This window comes from Oryctolagus cuniculus, chromosome 19 (assembly GCF_051225735.1).
Source record: "Oryctolagus cuniculus isolate XC-2025 breed Fujian yellow rabbit chromosome 19, ASM5122573v1, whole genome shotgun sequence".
Lineage (NCBI taxonomy): Eukaryota > Metazoa > Chordata > Mammalia > Lagomorpha > Leporidae > Oryctolagus > Oryctolagus cuniculus.
The window spans coordinates 33,167,838-33,183,515 of record NC_142885.1 but is presented as its reverse complement, the minus strand read 5'-3'; the positions used below and the strand labels follow the sequence as shown (position 1 = coordinate 33,183,515).

At 42.9% G+C, this 15,678-nt stretch overlaps 1 long non-coding RNA gene and 1 pseudogene across 1 annotated transcript in view; both read right to left on the bottom strand.

The window, feature by feature from the left end:
- Positions 1-779: 779 nt before the first annotated feature.
- On the bottom strand, positions 780-1,989 carry LOC149120473 (26S proteasome regulatory subunit 10B-like; annotated as a pseudogene).
- A 3,487-nt stretch (positions 1,990-5,476) lies between these two features.
- Positions 5,477-15,678, bottom strand: part of LOC138847076 (uncharacterized) — a 44,714-nt gene continuing 34,512 nt past the window's right edge. Inside the window, exons 2-5 of the long non-coding RNA XR_011384680.2 lie at positions 11,142-11,412; positions 8,697-8,820; positions 6,187-6,404; positions 5,477-5,570 (exon numbers count right to left, since the gene is read on the bottom strand). This is a non-coding gene — a long non-coding RNA (uncharacterized LOC138847076). The remainder of the gene's footprint in view (positions 5,571-6,186; positions 6,405-8,696; positions 8,821-11,141; positions 11,413-15,678) is intronic.

Sequence of the window (15,678 nt, the reverse complement as noted above, 5' to 3'; positions counted from 1 at the left end):
CTTGGGTTCCTAAGTAACAGTTTTGAAAAACTATTAATGTTGGACGGCGCCGCAGCTCACTTGGATAATCCTCCACCTGCGGCACCGGCAATCTAGTCCTAGTTGGGGCAGCAGATTCTGTCCCAGTTGCTCCTCTTCCAGAACAGCTCTCTGCTGTGGCCCGGGAAGGCAGTGGAGGATGGCCCAAGTGCTTGGGCCCTGCACCCACATGGGAGACCAGGAGGAAGTACCTGGCTGCTGGTTTCACATCAGCGCAGTGCGCCAGCCATAGCAGCCATTTGCGGGGTGAACCAATGTAAAGGAAGACTTTTCTCTCTGTCTCTTTCTCTCACTGTCTAACTCTGCCTGTCAAAAAAAAGTCTATTAATGCAACATATTATGGAGGATCTTAAATATCAAAGGTCTGATGTTTCACTTCCTCCCATAGCCTATCTAAATCAATACTCAAATGATATAAAATAAATCATAAGAAATACTCTCTTGGACTACTCCCAGACCATTTTCAATGTTTTACAAAATGTTCACATAGCAAATATGAAAAGCTTCAACACATTCTTCTTTTGTAATTTCTGCTGCAATAAATACATGAACAACATACAGATTTCTTCTGTACCCATCTTAAAAGTGGAGTCACTGAAGTATATACTAATTTATGTTACTCATACATATTTTACTCTTATTTTTAATGAGATCATTGCCAGTACACACATTGTTTGCTTAACTTTATTTTTACATTAAGCCAATGTCTGTCATGCAGCAATCAAAAAACTGACAGTAAATTATACGGGTTTGTAGTCCAATTTAGACTCTAGCTTCTTAGAATAACCCACTTTTTTTGACAGGCAGAGTGGACAGTGAGAGAGAGAGAGACAGAGAAAAAGGTCTTCCTGTTTCCTTTTGTTCACCCCCCAATGGCCGCTGCGGCCTCAGACACCACGTTGATCCAAAGGCAGGAGCCAGGTGCTTCTCCTGGTCTCCCATGTGGGCGCAGGGCCCAAGGACTTGGGCCATCTTCCACTGCACTCCTGGGCCACAGCAGAGAGCTGGACTGGAAAAGGAGCAACCGGGCCAGAATCCGGTGCCCCAACTGGGACTAGAACCCGGGGTGCCGGTGCTGCAGGCGGAGGATTAGCCTAATGAACCATGGTGCCAACCAGAATAACCCACTTTTCTGATGGCTTTCATGAAATCTTCCTGTACTACAAAATTATGATCAGCACGAATTGCAAACATACCAGCTTCAGTACAAACACTTCAGGTTTGCTCCAATAAAGCCATCTAAAAGGTTCATGCTTGCTTCATAATCTACTTCATAATGTTTTGTAATGGGAGCTGTGTGGATTTTCAATATATCTAACCTGGCTTTTTCATGTGGTAAATCAATATGTATTTTTCTGTCCAATCTTCCCAGACGTAGAAAAACAGGGTCCAGTGTATCTGGTCTGTTTGTAGCCATGGTCATTTTAACTCTATGCAGAGTATCAAAGCCATCCATTTGATTTAGCAACTCTATTAAAGTTCTGTTAATCTGTCAGCTGATGTACCCTCAGGAAACCGATGACCACCAATCACATCTATTTCATCCATAAAATTGATGCATGTTTGATGGTCGGTCTCTGGCATAATAAAACATTTCTCTGATCAAGCAGGCACTTTCTCCAATCTATTTGTCTACAATAGAACTTGATACAACCTTTAAGAAGTTACAATCCAGCTGACTAGCAACAGTTCTCACCAAAAGCATTCTTCCTGTGCCTGGAGTTCCATATAACAAACAGCCTTTTGGAGGTATTACTCCTACATGCTGGGATAATTCTAGGTTTTTAAGAGGTAATTCTATTACCTCTCTTAAATTGGATCTGACAGCCCTCTAATCTCAGAGTAAAAAACATTCCCTGGGTTCCAATGAGGCATATTGTAAACCAGTGAATCCATCACTCCTGGCAAATCTCTCATGATACTTAGTGTAGTCATATCCAAAGAAGCTCTTGTTCCTGGATTCAGCTTACTTTTGTCAAGTTGTCTATGACAGCCGACGATGTATCTTGGTGGGGGGGGTGAGGAGTGAGAAGAAAGTTCTGGAATCAGATGCCAGTGCTGGCTGCACAACTTTGCACATGTGCTGCTAGTGAATGTTCACCTTAAAATGGTATAAAGGAACTAAGGTATACACCAAAGAGAACTGCTAATGAGTAATATGAGTTAGCATTCATTCCGATCTAGTTCTCATGACTCCCCTTGCCCCAGCCCAAAGAAATAAGAGGTTGGGCTTAAGTTATGGGGATTATGGCCGGCGCCATGGCTCACTAGGCTAATCCTCCGCCTTGCGGCACCAGCACACCAGGTTCTAGTCCCGGTCGGGGCACCGGATTCTGTCCCGGTTGCCCCTCTTCCAGGCCAGCTCTCTGCTGTGGCCAGGAGTGCAGTGGAGGATGGCCCAAGTGCTTGGGCCCTGCACCCCATGGGAGACCAGGATAAGTACCTGGCTCCTGCCATCGGATCAGTGTGGTGCGCCAGCTGCGGTGGCCATTGGAGAGTGAACCAACGGCAAAGGGAGACCTTTCTCTCTGTCTCTATCTCTCACTGTCCACTCTGCCTGTCAAAAAAAAGTTATGGGGATTACTGCTCCTCTGCAGGAAGCTGGAAAACCCAAGGAGCACAGCCAGCCTTGCATGCGTGCACATGGGACTTTGAGACTGTGTCACTCTGTGGCTGCCTGGCTACAGTGCTGCGTGTGCATTTGTTCCTCTGTGCATGTGGTTTTTTGAAAACTGACAGTTAACATGCTGTCATGTTTCAAATAGATTTTGATGGACATACATAAAAAACTGCCATGGGGCTGGTATTGTGTCCCAACAGGTTAAGCCTCTGCCTGCGGCATCCCATTTGGGTGCTGGTTTGAGACCCACTGGCTAATTCACTTTCAAATCCAAATCTCTGCTAATGCACCTGGGAAAGCAGCAGAGGATGGCCCCAGTGCTTGGGCCCCAGCATCCACATGGGAGACCCAGAGGAAGCTCCTGGCTTTATCATGGCCCAATCCCGGCGATTGGGGTCATTTGGGGAGTGAACCAGCAGTTGGATGATCTCTGTGTGTCTCTCCTCCTCTCTCTGTTAACTCTGCCATTCAAAGAAATAAGAAAACTTTTAAAAAAAGGACAGTCATATCTTTTAATATTTTCACCTTTCTTCATTCATTGAAGACACAAACAGACCTGTTCTATCAAACAGCTTATAAAACAGACCCTTAAACTGCATCTGATTTCAATGAGAGAGTCTGTATGCATTTTGTCAGACTTAGAAATAAGGTAAGCATCATTTGAAACTAAAGCAAAGCTCCAAACTTTTGAGTTCTAAAGATAACAAATGAATAAATAAGAACAGTTTGCTAAAATGATCAATTTCATTAGTTGTTGAGATGGTTGGATGCCAGATGGTTGGATGCCAATGTCCTTGGATGACACGAGGTCCAAACATCTCAAAACACCAGAGCCAAGAGAACCTCATCTCACATACACAACCCTCACTGGGAGGGTCTGCATGCTGGACTTTTTAGAAAGGCTAGTTTGTTTAAAAATGCTTGGTGTGAACAGATCCAAGCCTGTATGCTTCTAACTGTATCACTCCTTGTTAAGAAAGAGGGAAACGTCATTAACCAGGCACACAGAACCACCCCAATCAGTTCCAAGGTCTCAGAGGAAGCAGGGTTCACAACCACTGATACACAGTATTCACTGGATAAACGCCAACAAGCCTCCTTCAGCAAGACAAAATGTTCATGTGCTCATGAAGTACCATGCATGGAACCGCCCAACTGGTAAAGAAGGGATTGCCTGTGACATTCACCAAGGTGGAAGCCAGAGAGGTAGACATGCTCTTCATTTCCAAAGTGAATTCCAAGATGACCATGTCATGGGGAGGTGGGGGGAGGCGATTCACAAAGAGGAGTAACAACCCGGAGGAAACAGTGAGCAAAAATTAGTGAAAAATTGACGTACAAATGCTTTTCAGGGACTTTTAATGATTACCTTAGTAAGACCAAACTGTTTCCTAGATTCACAGCCACTCCTCTAATTACATGCTTGAGAAAATTCTAAGCCATTCGGGGTAGCTGTAACTGAGGGACAGAAAGCAATAAAGTAACACAGCGATGAACAAAGAGCACTTCTGCCTGAAGGTGCTATGGGGGTTGGCCAGGGACTCCTCACTAACCCAGCACAGCCGCCAGCCTGAGGCTAGTTAACAATCACTATTTTCTCCTATCTTTAGATGCCTGTGCATAGTTCCCACTGATCCCTCAGGGGCATGCCATCATACCACACGTGGAACTGGGAAGCTGAGAAATGCCACTTCCCTGGGGTCTGCAAAGAACCCACTTTACTAATCACTGCAACCGCCACAAGATCAAGTGTGGCAGAGGCACCTGTGCTAGCAAGCACAGCCCAGGCCCCCACTGCACCTGCCTGTGGGGCAGGGACTCACAGGGCCCTCAGCCTCATCTTAGCTACTTTTTTGCTCAGAGAAGGAAGGCGGGAACTGGCAAGACCCACCACACTCCTGCCCTCAGAATCTCAACTCCAGACAGCCCAAGCTGAAATCCAGGCAACCCTGAAAGGTCAAGGCTTTTGGCCCTGCAGAGACACTCCCAGCAGGCAAGTCGCACCGCACCTCCAGGACCCTCCCTGCACTCCTCACACACTCACCTCTCACATTAGCCCACACCCTGCAGCCCAGGAGGGGCAAGCACAGCAGGATTTAAACTGGAACTTCACTGATATCTATATATGGCCTAGGGCTGGTTCCCACTTCCTTTAACTCATATTTAAAAGGGTATCAGTGGTGCCTTCCTCACAGAGTTTTGAAGAGGATTAGACAGGACAATGTTGTATAATTAAATAAAACTCTTGCTTCCCCTCCTTGTGTTGTTATTTAGAAATGAGACAATGGTACATTAAGAAGCCTGACCACTGAAAGTGCTTCATTAATGCTGATTCTCTTAAACATCATTTCTTGTCCCTTCTACCTTTATTCCTGTAAACAGACCTTTCTATAACCAACAGTTCCTGTCCCAAGATCCAACAGTGAGTGCATTGTTAGTTCTGCATAAGCTGAATTCCAACTGTGTACCAGGGACTATAGGAATGAAAGCAGAGAGACAAAGTCCTGCCCTGGACAAGCTCACAGTTTTATACAGGATATCGGTATTTAGCAAATAAATGGTGATAAAAGGGGTAAGCACTTTACATATACAGGTAGTGTGTTACACAAACTCAAGTTCCCCAAGGACGTCAGTTCCTGAACCCACACTGGAGTACTAGATAAAGTACATGGCTTTAGCTTTGGCATGGCCCACCACCAGCCATTGTAGCCACCTGCAGTGTGAACCCATACCCTGAAGATCTCTCCCGCCCCGCCTCATCTAGAACTCTGCTTTGCAAACCATTCTTTAAATAGAATAAAATATCTAGTACTTACTGTGAGGTGTCAGAATCTTGGGGCAGGCTGGAACAGGGCACTGAAGGATTCTTGGCATTTCTCTAAGCTTCTGCTTTCTCCTCTGTGTGTGCAGTCTGTGAAAATTCACCAGATTACGTGCCAATTAATTCGAGTGCCCCGTGTCCCCGTGTTCCTGCACACACACCTTATGCTGCTGAACAACCCGGAGCAGAGAGGCTGTCAGTCAAAGCCTCTTCGACAGACGCAGCTAGCCAAGGCTACTTCTGGCCAGGCACAGAAAACCCCCCAAATGGACCCAGAGCCCTGGGAAAAGTTCTTCCTCTCGCAATGCCCCTCCCACACTCAAGCCCTGGGACTCCTGTCACTCTCCCCTTCCTTTCCTCTCCCCAACATGTGTTTCTCCCCCTCCCTCCCTCGCCTCTCCACTTTCATTCTCCCCACTTCCTCTCTCCTCCTGCCTCCCCTTTGACCCTCTCCTCTCCTCCACCTTCTATCCCAGCTACACCCTACACACACCCCTCCCCCCGCTCTGCACCCCAGGCCATGACTACCCCATCACAGGAAGGCCACCGCGCCAAACTCCCCACACAAAGAGCGTTTCTGTTCCTCAGGAACAGGAACTGAGTCCCAAAGTGTAGTCTTCAGGTAGGGGTCGAAGCAGAGGACCACGCCTGGAAGTTTCCAGAAGCCCAAGGAAACTGATGCGGCCGCCTCCGGCTGTAGCCTCACCTGATCGCAGCCTGAGTCTGCAGGGCCCTGGGTCTCCTCAGGTTCAGCCACCAGCGTTGAAGGCGGCTCCTCAAGGCTCTGGGCAGGAGCGGACACGGCGCTGACTCCCACCAGTGCATCGAGGGCAGAAGTGGCGGCGCCTGCGGGTGCACTTCTGGGTCAAAGCACCAGGCACAGGTGCACTCCTCACCGGCCACAGGACACACATTGGCATGGAGCTGGATGAGAGATGGAGTAGACAGGACTTGAACTGACTCCCCTGTGGGATACCACAGCACCGGCACACCTGTTCTTACTTCTTAAACTTCTTATTAGCCTTATTACTGTAATATAAATATAAAATATATTATCTGAAACTGGAAGGAAGGAAATGAGGAAAGAAAGAAGGAGGGAAGGATGGAAGGGGACTCTGGGAGAGTCAGTGTTAGAAGGAGAGCAGAGAAAAGGGAATGTGGTTTATTTTTAAATCAGTCTATAAATTATATTGAAGAATTTTTTGACCCTAAACATATACACGCATCCATTGGACACAATATCAATGTTTAATGGAAACTTATAGAAAAAAAAAAGTACTCACACTACAGAGAAAACGAGACACACTGTGCACATTAGTAACATTGTGTATGTGGAAAATTCTAGGACTTTTATGAAAATATAAGTATGAAAATGTTTCTGTAGAAATACTCTAAAAGTAAGAGTAAGCTACAGAGGCCGGTGCAGCAGGTTAAAGTCATGGCCTAAAGCACTGGCATTCCATATGTGCACTGCTTCTAGTCCCAGCTGCTCCTCTTCCAATCCAGCTCTCTGCTATGGCCTGGGAAAGCAGTAGAAGATGGCCCAACTCCTTGGGCCCCTGCATGCATGTGGGAGATCTGGAAGAAGCTCCTGGCTCCTGGCTTCAGATTGGCCCAGCTCCAGCCATTGCAGCCATCTGTGGAGTGAACTAGCAGATGCAAGACCTCTCTCTGTCTCTACCTCTCTCTGTAATTCTTTCAAATAAATAAAATAAATATTTAAAACACGAGTAAGCTATATAATTCTGAACATATATTACTCAAAAGTACCAAATAACACTGCATTGTAAAGAATGACACATCATTTAAGTAACACTTAAGGAAGAATGCGCCTTCCTAATAAATGTCACAGTCTGACACAGAGACACAGTTTAGGGACTCTAAAAGCAACTGGCAATATCTGAGCTGGCAAAAAAAAAGCAGTTGTAGAATAGGAAGTATCACTAAGTTTGAATTCCAACAAATTGGGAAGCTATTCCAAGAGCTCATACCGTATTCTTTCTGTTTAAATCCTTTAGGACTCAAGCCATCCCTAGCACCCCAAAATAATAAGAACAAAAACATCATGAAAGCAGGAGCTTTCACGCAGAGCTGCCTAGAAAGATATGAAAAACACCCATCACGACAAACATCCTCTTTCCACAAACTTTCTCAAGGATGTTCAAGAAGCATTCAGTATTAGATAAATAACAAGAACGAATGTGAGCGAATAACAGACACATTCAAAAGCCAAGAAGCACACGTTTATCAAGAGAGAGTCCTCTGCCCGAATTCTGACGTCTACAAGTGGACTACAAGCCACAAACTTCATTCCCAGCCTAAGACAAGGTCTTCATGTTCCCTAGTCCCTTAACAACCCAGTTTTCTTTCAGATAACATCTTCTCCATCTCTTGGTATTCTGCAGATGTTATCTGAATTTCCTGATTAACTCAGCATCCATTCCCCATCCCTTCTGAAAGTTCCCTCTACCAGTCCACCCATTTCCCTTCCCTCACTTTTCCTAAGGTTGCTCCCCAGACCCTCTCCCAGGTCTAACACTCTGATACTCCACTAGTTCTTATAAGTTGACCTAACACCTCCTTCATGTTACAGTTCTGTTGAAAGTCACCTGACTTCCTCTATATAATCCTTCCATTTTCCCTATCTATCAAAAGATGATGACATAAAGAAATTACCTCATTTCAGCTCCCAACTCCCAAGTGCCTTGCATGTCCCAAGTTCTTCTGTGGCATTTACCCTTATCAGCCCCCCCCAGCAGAGATTCCTTGCAATCTTGTCATCCTTAACCATGAATTCTAAAACCCAAACTTTTATTTCCATATCCCTCAAAAACAGACTTTTTGTGTTTTGTACTCTGAGGCAACAGCACACACTTCTCCTCCCAGGTCTCCCTCTCATTGCCTGGATGCCCCAATATTCCCCCTCTTACCACATTCTTTGACACCTGATTCACTGCAAAACTTGGGGGAACGCATTCCACAACATCCAAGTGCCCTCATCCTCATTGCACCTAACTCTCCTCTACCCCTTTGGCCCCCACATTTCTTTTACCCCAACCTCTGGGGCTACTCCATTTGACCCTCCCTGTCACGGGATGAAAGTCAACTTCACTGTCCACATGGCCCACCCAGCCACAGGGAACGTGGTATCCCTTCCCTACTCTTTCCCTTGGGCTCCAAGGCTGCTGCGTACATGAGGTGGTCACATCTGCTCACCAGTTGCTCCTCTCCAGGAAGAAGTCCCAGCTGTGTTTAGCAGGAAGTCGAGCAGTCCCCAGAAATGGAAGATTACCCAGCAGATGAACTTCAACTGCATCCAGTTTCATATCCATGAAAATGTCTACAATGAAAATTAATAAACATTAAAGAAATGGAAGACGACACTCAAAACAGAAAAATCTTCCATGGTCATTCATTGGCACAATCGACATAATGAAAATTTCCATTCTACTATAAGCAATTTACAGACACAATGGGATCGCAATCAAAGGTCAAATAACATTTTGCCCAGATGGAGAGAAAACAATGCTAAAATTCTTATGAAAACACAGAACATCTGAATAGTGAAAGCAATCTTATACAACATAAACAAAACTCAAAGCATCGCAAAAACAGATTGCAAAACACAGAACAGGGCAGTTACAATCAAAACAACTGGTTTAGTAAAAATATTGACATATAGAACAATGGAACAGAAAAGGAACTCCAGAAATCAACCCACACATCTGCAATCAATTTATCTTGGAAGAAGGCGCTAAAGATTAATCCCAGGTGCAAAGGACGGTTTCTTCAAAAATGTTCCTGAGTAAACTGGACCTCCATATGCAGAACTATGAAAGAAGACCAGACCCATGCCTTACACCTTATAGAAAAACCAACTGAAAATAGTTCAAGGAACAAAATCTAAAACCCAATCTCATCAAATTACTAGAGAACACTGGGGAAACATGAAAGACACTGGCATAGGCAAAGATTTCTGGGAAAAGACAGCAGAAGCACAAGCAAAAGCAGCAGAAACAGAAACAGAGAAACGTGATTCCATCAAACTGAGAAGCTTCTGCGCTGCAAAAGAAACACTCAGCAAAGTGAGGAGACAACAGAATGAATGGGAGATAACTGTCTGCAAACAAGAAACTGATAAAAGATTAGTATCTACAATCGACAAAGAGCTCAACAATAAAAAAATATATAGTTAAGAAATGGGCGTAGAACTTGAACAGGCATGTTTCAAGAAAGGAAATCCATATGGCCAACAGACACATGAAAAAATGCTCAGGATCACTAGCCATCAAGGAAATGCAAATCAAAATGGCAATGAGGTTTCACCGCACCACAGTCAGAATGGCTCTCATACAGAAATCAACAACGATAAATGCTGCTGAGGAAGTGGGGAATACAGTACTCTGATCCACTCACTTTTGGTGGGAATGTAGACTGGTAAAGCCATTGCAGAAGATAGTATGGAGATACCTCAGAAAGCTGAAAATCAATCTACTGTTTACTATGAAATTTATTGGCAATCCCTGTTCTGGTGATTTACCCCTAGGAAATTATATCAGTAGATTTGAAAGAGTTATCTGTACCTTCATGTTCACTGCAGCTCAGTGCACAATAGCTGGGTTGTGGAATTAAACCTGATGTCCATGAACTGATGACTGGATAAGGAAATTATGGCATATATACACTATGGAATACCACCCATTGGGGAACACAGAAATGTTGTCTTTAGCAACAAAATGGATGTAACTTTAACCCAGTATATTCAGTGAAATAAGCCAGTCCCAAAAGGACAAATAACGTATTTTTTCCCTGATTTGTGGTAACTAATAAAGTACCTAAATGTAATGTGTGGGAGAGAAAATGAAATTCTGAGATAAAATTGTTTCTTATAGTTCTAGTCTCACTTTCAAGAACAATGTTTTGTTCTTCATACTCCATGTTGAACACTGTTACTTAATCATATGAATATATAGTTAACTGAAAACAGATAATTCGAAGAATTAAGGGTAGGAACAAGAGAAGGAGGAAGAAAAAGGCTGGTGTGTAGGCTTGAGAGATGCTAGCATGGGAAGAAGTATCAGTATGTTTTGAATCTATATATAAGAAATACATGATACTTACATACCTGATATAAAATGTTAAAAAGTAGATAATTTTCTAACCAGACTAACAAAAAAGATAAAAACTCCAGTGAATAAAATTACAGACAAAAAACAGACATTATAAACAACATCACTGAAACTCAAGGTTTCAAAGAAATTGCTATTCAGTACTGTATATTAATAAACTGGAAAACTAGGAGGAAATGGAGAAATCCCTGGATAACAAATACACATAACCTACTAAGATTAATTCCCGAAGACACAGACATCCTAAAAAGACTCATAAAAATCAATGAAAACTAAAACACCAACCAGAAATACCGCTAGAACTGATGAAATAACTAAGTTACAGGTTACAAATAAACATACCTTGTAACCCGCAGTCCTGTCCTCCAGCGCGAGCCCAGCCACCCGCTTCTCCACTTCCCACAGCTGAGCCGCCGCCCGCCCCCACGGCCACTCAGCCTGTGGACCTGACTGTCTATACTGCTCCGAGGTGCCACAACCCTCCCACCTCCCGAGGTCCCAGGCCTCTCACTGTTTTTTAAGAAAAACTCACCTTCGCTCCCGCACTCTCCAGGCCAGTACCGCTGCTGAAAACGCCGCCGGAAGCCGACAACTCTAGCAGCTGACAACACGCTGCCACCATCGGCTCTGTATCCACCAGACTGACTGCACAAGCGCCATCCATCTAGGACCCGCCTCTTCCTCCCAGCGGCACCGGAAGTGGCCAGGCAGTGTCAAAAAAGTGGGTGACAGCTCTCTTGGCTCCAGGCTTGGATAGAGGGCCAGTGTTGATCTCCGGTATGCTGCAGGTAAGAAAGCTTTTCCTATACAAAAAAAAAAAAAAAAAAAAAAAAAAGAAGAAGACTGGATGCAACTGTAAAACGTTACATTTTGTGAAATAAGCCTTTCCAAAAAGACAAATATGTATATTCTCCCTGATCTGTGGTAACAGAGTACCTAAAACGTGATTCTTAGAAGTTATATTGACACTCTGACATACAATGATTTTAAAAAACTCTTGCAGATATAATGATGATTTTAAACAAACCATGTCTTGCCTCTTCAGGAACAGGTTTTTTTTTTAATTCTTTCAAACTGTTGAATTCTTTACTTAGTGTAGTCTTTATATTGTGAGTATAAAATAATTGAAAATAGATTTTTGCATAAAGTAAGAATGGGAAGAGTGGATGGAGATTAAAGAGGGATGGGAGCTGTGGCGCAGTGAGATCACGCCCTGGCCTGGAACACCGGCATCCCATATGGGCGCCAGTTCGAGACCCAGCTTTTCCTCTTGTGATCCAGCTCTCTGCTATGGCCTGGGAAAGCAGTGGAAGATGTCCCATGTCCTTGTGCCCCCGCACCCGTGCGGGGGAATGCAAATGAAGCTCCTGGCTCCTGGCTTCGGATCGGCACGGCTCTGATGTTGTGGCCAACTGGGGAGTGAACCATCAGATGGAAGACCTCTCTCACTCTCTCTGCCTCTTCTCTCTGTAACTCTGACTTTCAAATAAATAAATCTTTTAAAAAAATGAAGAGGGATGGGAGCATGTTTGGGTGGGTGAGTGGGAGGGAGGGAGGGAGGGTAGGGTGGGAATAATTAGTGTTTCTAAATTTGTATATATGAAATACATCAAGTTTGAATACTTTAAATCAAGTTTCCAGGTAAAAAGAGAGATAAAATTTTTAATAATTCATTATGAGTGAGATAGCAAGAGATAGTTCTCATCTACTAAGTCACTCCCCAAATGCCCACATATGGGACTAAAGCTGAGAAGTGGGATCTGGATCCATGTCTCTCACATGGTTGACAGGAACTAATGCCTTGAGCCACTCTCCAGGATATACAATATGGTAGGCCATAAGTCTCAGCAAATTCAACAAATATCGAAATCATACCATGCATATTCCATGACCACATGGAATGAAGGGGCAAATGACCACACCAAGAACCTCAAGAACATATACAACCACATGGAGACTGAACATGGTCCTGAATGAACCGTGAGTCATACAAAAAATAAAAAATTATGGAAACGAATAAAGATGACAGTATAACATATCAAAACTTATGGGAAACTGCGAAAGAGTATTAAATGGAAAGTTTAGAGAAATTGATCCCTAGACCAAGAAATTGGAAAGGCATCAAATAAGAGCCACCAATGTAGTGCCCTTGAAAAACAAATGAAACCAAACACAAAATTAGGAAGAGGAAAGAGATAATTAAAATTAGAGAATAAACAAAATTGAAAGCAAAAAAGAATATAAAAATCAGTGAAATGAAGAACTTGCTTAAAATATTTATACACTCTCGGGCCAACTATCCTTAAAAAAAAAAAAAAAAAAAGAAGAAGACCCCGATCAGTAAAGTCAGAGATCAAAAATGAAAGGTAAAAATAGCTACCACAGATGATAAAAAGATTTATCTATCAAGAGTTAATACAAAGGACTGTATGCCAACCAATTAAAAGTCTGTCTCTCCTATTCTGTCTATAATTCTGCCGCTCAAATAATAAAACTTTCAAATAAACCATAGGTTTATTTCAATAGATGCAGGGAAAGCATCTGACAAAATACAACATCCTTTCATAATGAAAACCTTAAGCAAACTGAGTATAGTAAGAACATTCCTCACCACAGTCAAGGCAATTTATGACAAACCTATAGACAGCATCTTATGAATGGGGAAATGTTGGAAGCATTCCCATGAAGAGCTGGAATCAGACAAGGATGCCAACTTGTGCCCTTGCTATTCAATATAGACCTGGAAGTTTCAGTCAGAGCTATTAGGCAAGAAAAAGAAACCAAAGGATACAAACTGGTAAGGAGGAAGTCTAATTACCCCTACTTGCAGATGACAGGATTCTATACAGAGGGGAAATAAAAGTCTCCACTAAGAGACTACTGGAATTCATAAAAGAGTTTGGTGAAGTGGCAGGATATAAAATTAACAAAAGAAATCAACAGTCTATATATAAAAAGCCATGGCTGGGAAAGAGCTTCTAAGAGCAATCCCATTCACAATTGCTACAAAAAAATTAAATACCATGGAATAAATTTAATCAAGAATTCCAAAGATGTCTATAATGAAAATTATAAAATATTAGTGAAAGAAACAGAAGACACAGAAATTGGAAAAAAATCTTTAATGTTCAAGGACTAAAATAATCAATATAATCAAAATGTCAGTAGTACCAAAAGCAATTTACTGATTCATGTGATCCCAATCAAAATGCCAGTTACATTCTTCTCAGATCTAGGGAAAAAAAGATGCTAAAATTCAAATGGAAACACAAGAGACCCAGAATAGCTAATGGAATCTTGTATGTGAAAAGCAAAGCCAGAAGCATCACAATACCAGAATTCAAGACATATTTCAGAACAGTTACAATCAAAACAGCCTGATACTGGCAAAAACTACACATGTAGACCAATGGAACACAACAGAAACTCCAAAACTCAATCCACACTTTTACTAATAATTTATCTTTGACAAAGGATCTAAAATCTAACCCTGTGACAAGGTGAATCTCTTCAAAAAATGGTGCACAAAAAGAAAATAGAAACCTACCTTATTCTAATACAAAAATCAACTCAAAAAGGATCAAGGACCTAAATGTACAACCTAAGACCTTCAAATTCTTAGAGAACATTGTGGAAATGATGCAAGACATTGCCATGTGCAGACTTCTTAGAACCCAGAAGCACAGACAATAAAAGCAAAAACATACAAACGGGATTACATCAAGCTGAGAAGCATTTGCACTGTAAACAAAAACTCAGAAAAGTTCACTTTGCAACCGACAGAATGGGAGAAAATCTTTGCAAACTATGTAACTGATAAAGTATTAATATCCAGGATGTATAAAGTTCTCAAAAAACTCAACAACAACAAAACAAACAATGCAGTTAAGAATGGGCAACAGACTTGAACAGACATTCTTCAAGGAAGGAAATGCAAATGGACAACAGACACATGAAAAAATGCTCAGGATCACTAGCCATTAGGGAAATGCAAAGCGAAACCACAATGAAGTTTCACCTCACCACAGACAGAATGGTTTGCATACAGAAATCAACAAACAACAGATGCTGGAAAGGATGTGGCAAAACAGTACCTAGGGGCCAGTGCCATGGTGCACTAGGTGAATCCTCCTCCTGCGGTGCTGGCTTCCCATATGGGCACCAGGTTCTAGCCCTCGTTGCTCCTCTCCCAGTCCAGCTCTCTGCTGTGGCCCAGAAAAGCAGTGAAGGATGGCCTGAATGCTTGGGACCCTGCACCTGTATGGGAGACCAGGAAGATGCACCTGGCTCCTGGCTTTGGATCAGTGTAGCTCCAGCCATTGTGGCCATTTGGGGGTGAACCCCTGGATGGAACACTTTTCTCTGTCTGTAACTCTTCCTGTCAACTATTAATATAATTATAATATATTAATAATATTAATAATAATATTATTATAAAACAGTACCCTAATCCACTGGGAATGTAATCTGGTGAAGTAATTGTGGAAGACAGTATGGAGACACCTCAAAGAGCTGAAAATAGATGAACCATAGGAACCAGCAGTGCCACTCATGGGAATTTACCTAAAAAAATTGAAATCAGCAGATGAAAGAGTTATCTGTGCCCACATGTTTATGGCAGCCCAATTCACAACATCCTCGATATGGAATTCACCTAGATGTCTATCAAATGATAACTAGATAAAGAAATTATGGAGACCGGCACTGTGGCAAGGTGGAATAAGTCTCCTACCTGCTGCACCAGCATCCCATAGTGGAGCCAGTTCAAAGCCTGGCTGTTCCTGACGAAGGCCTAGGAAAACAGTGGAAGATGGCCCAGGTCCTTCAGCCCCTGCACAGTGTGGGAGACCCAGAAGAAGATCCTGGCTCCTGGCTTCACATCAGCCCAGATATAGCCATTGCATCCATTTAGGGAGTGAACCAGAACGAAGACCTCTTATTCTCTGTCTCTCCTTCTCTCAACTCTGCCTCTCAAATAAATAATTCTGGAAAAAAAGTAACGGTGGTATATATACATTATGGAATACTATTCAGCAAGAAAAAATGGAATGCTGTCTTTTGCAATAAAA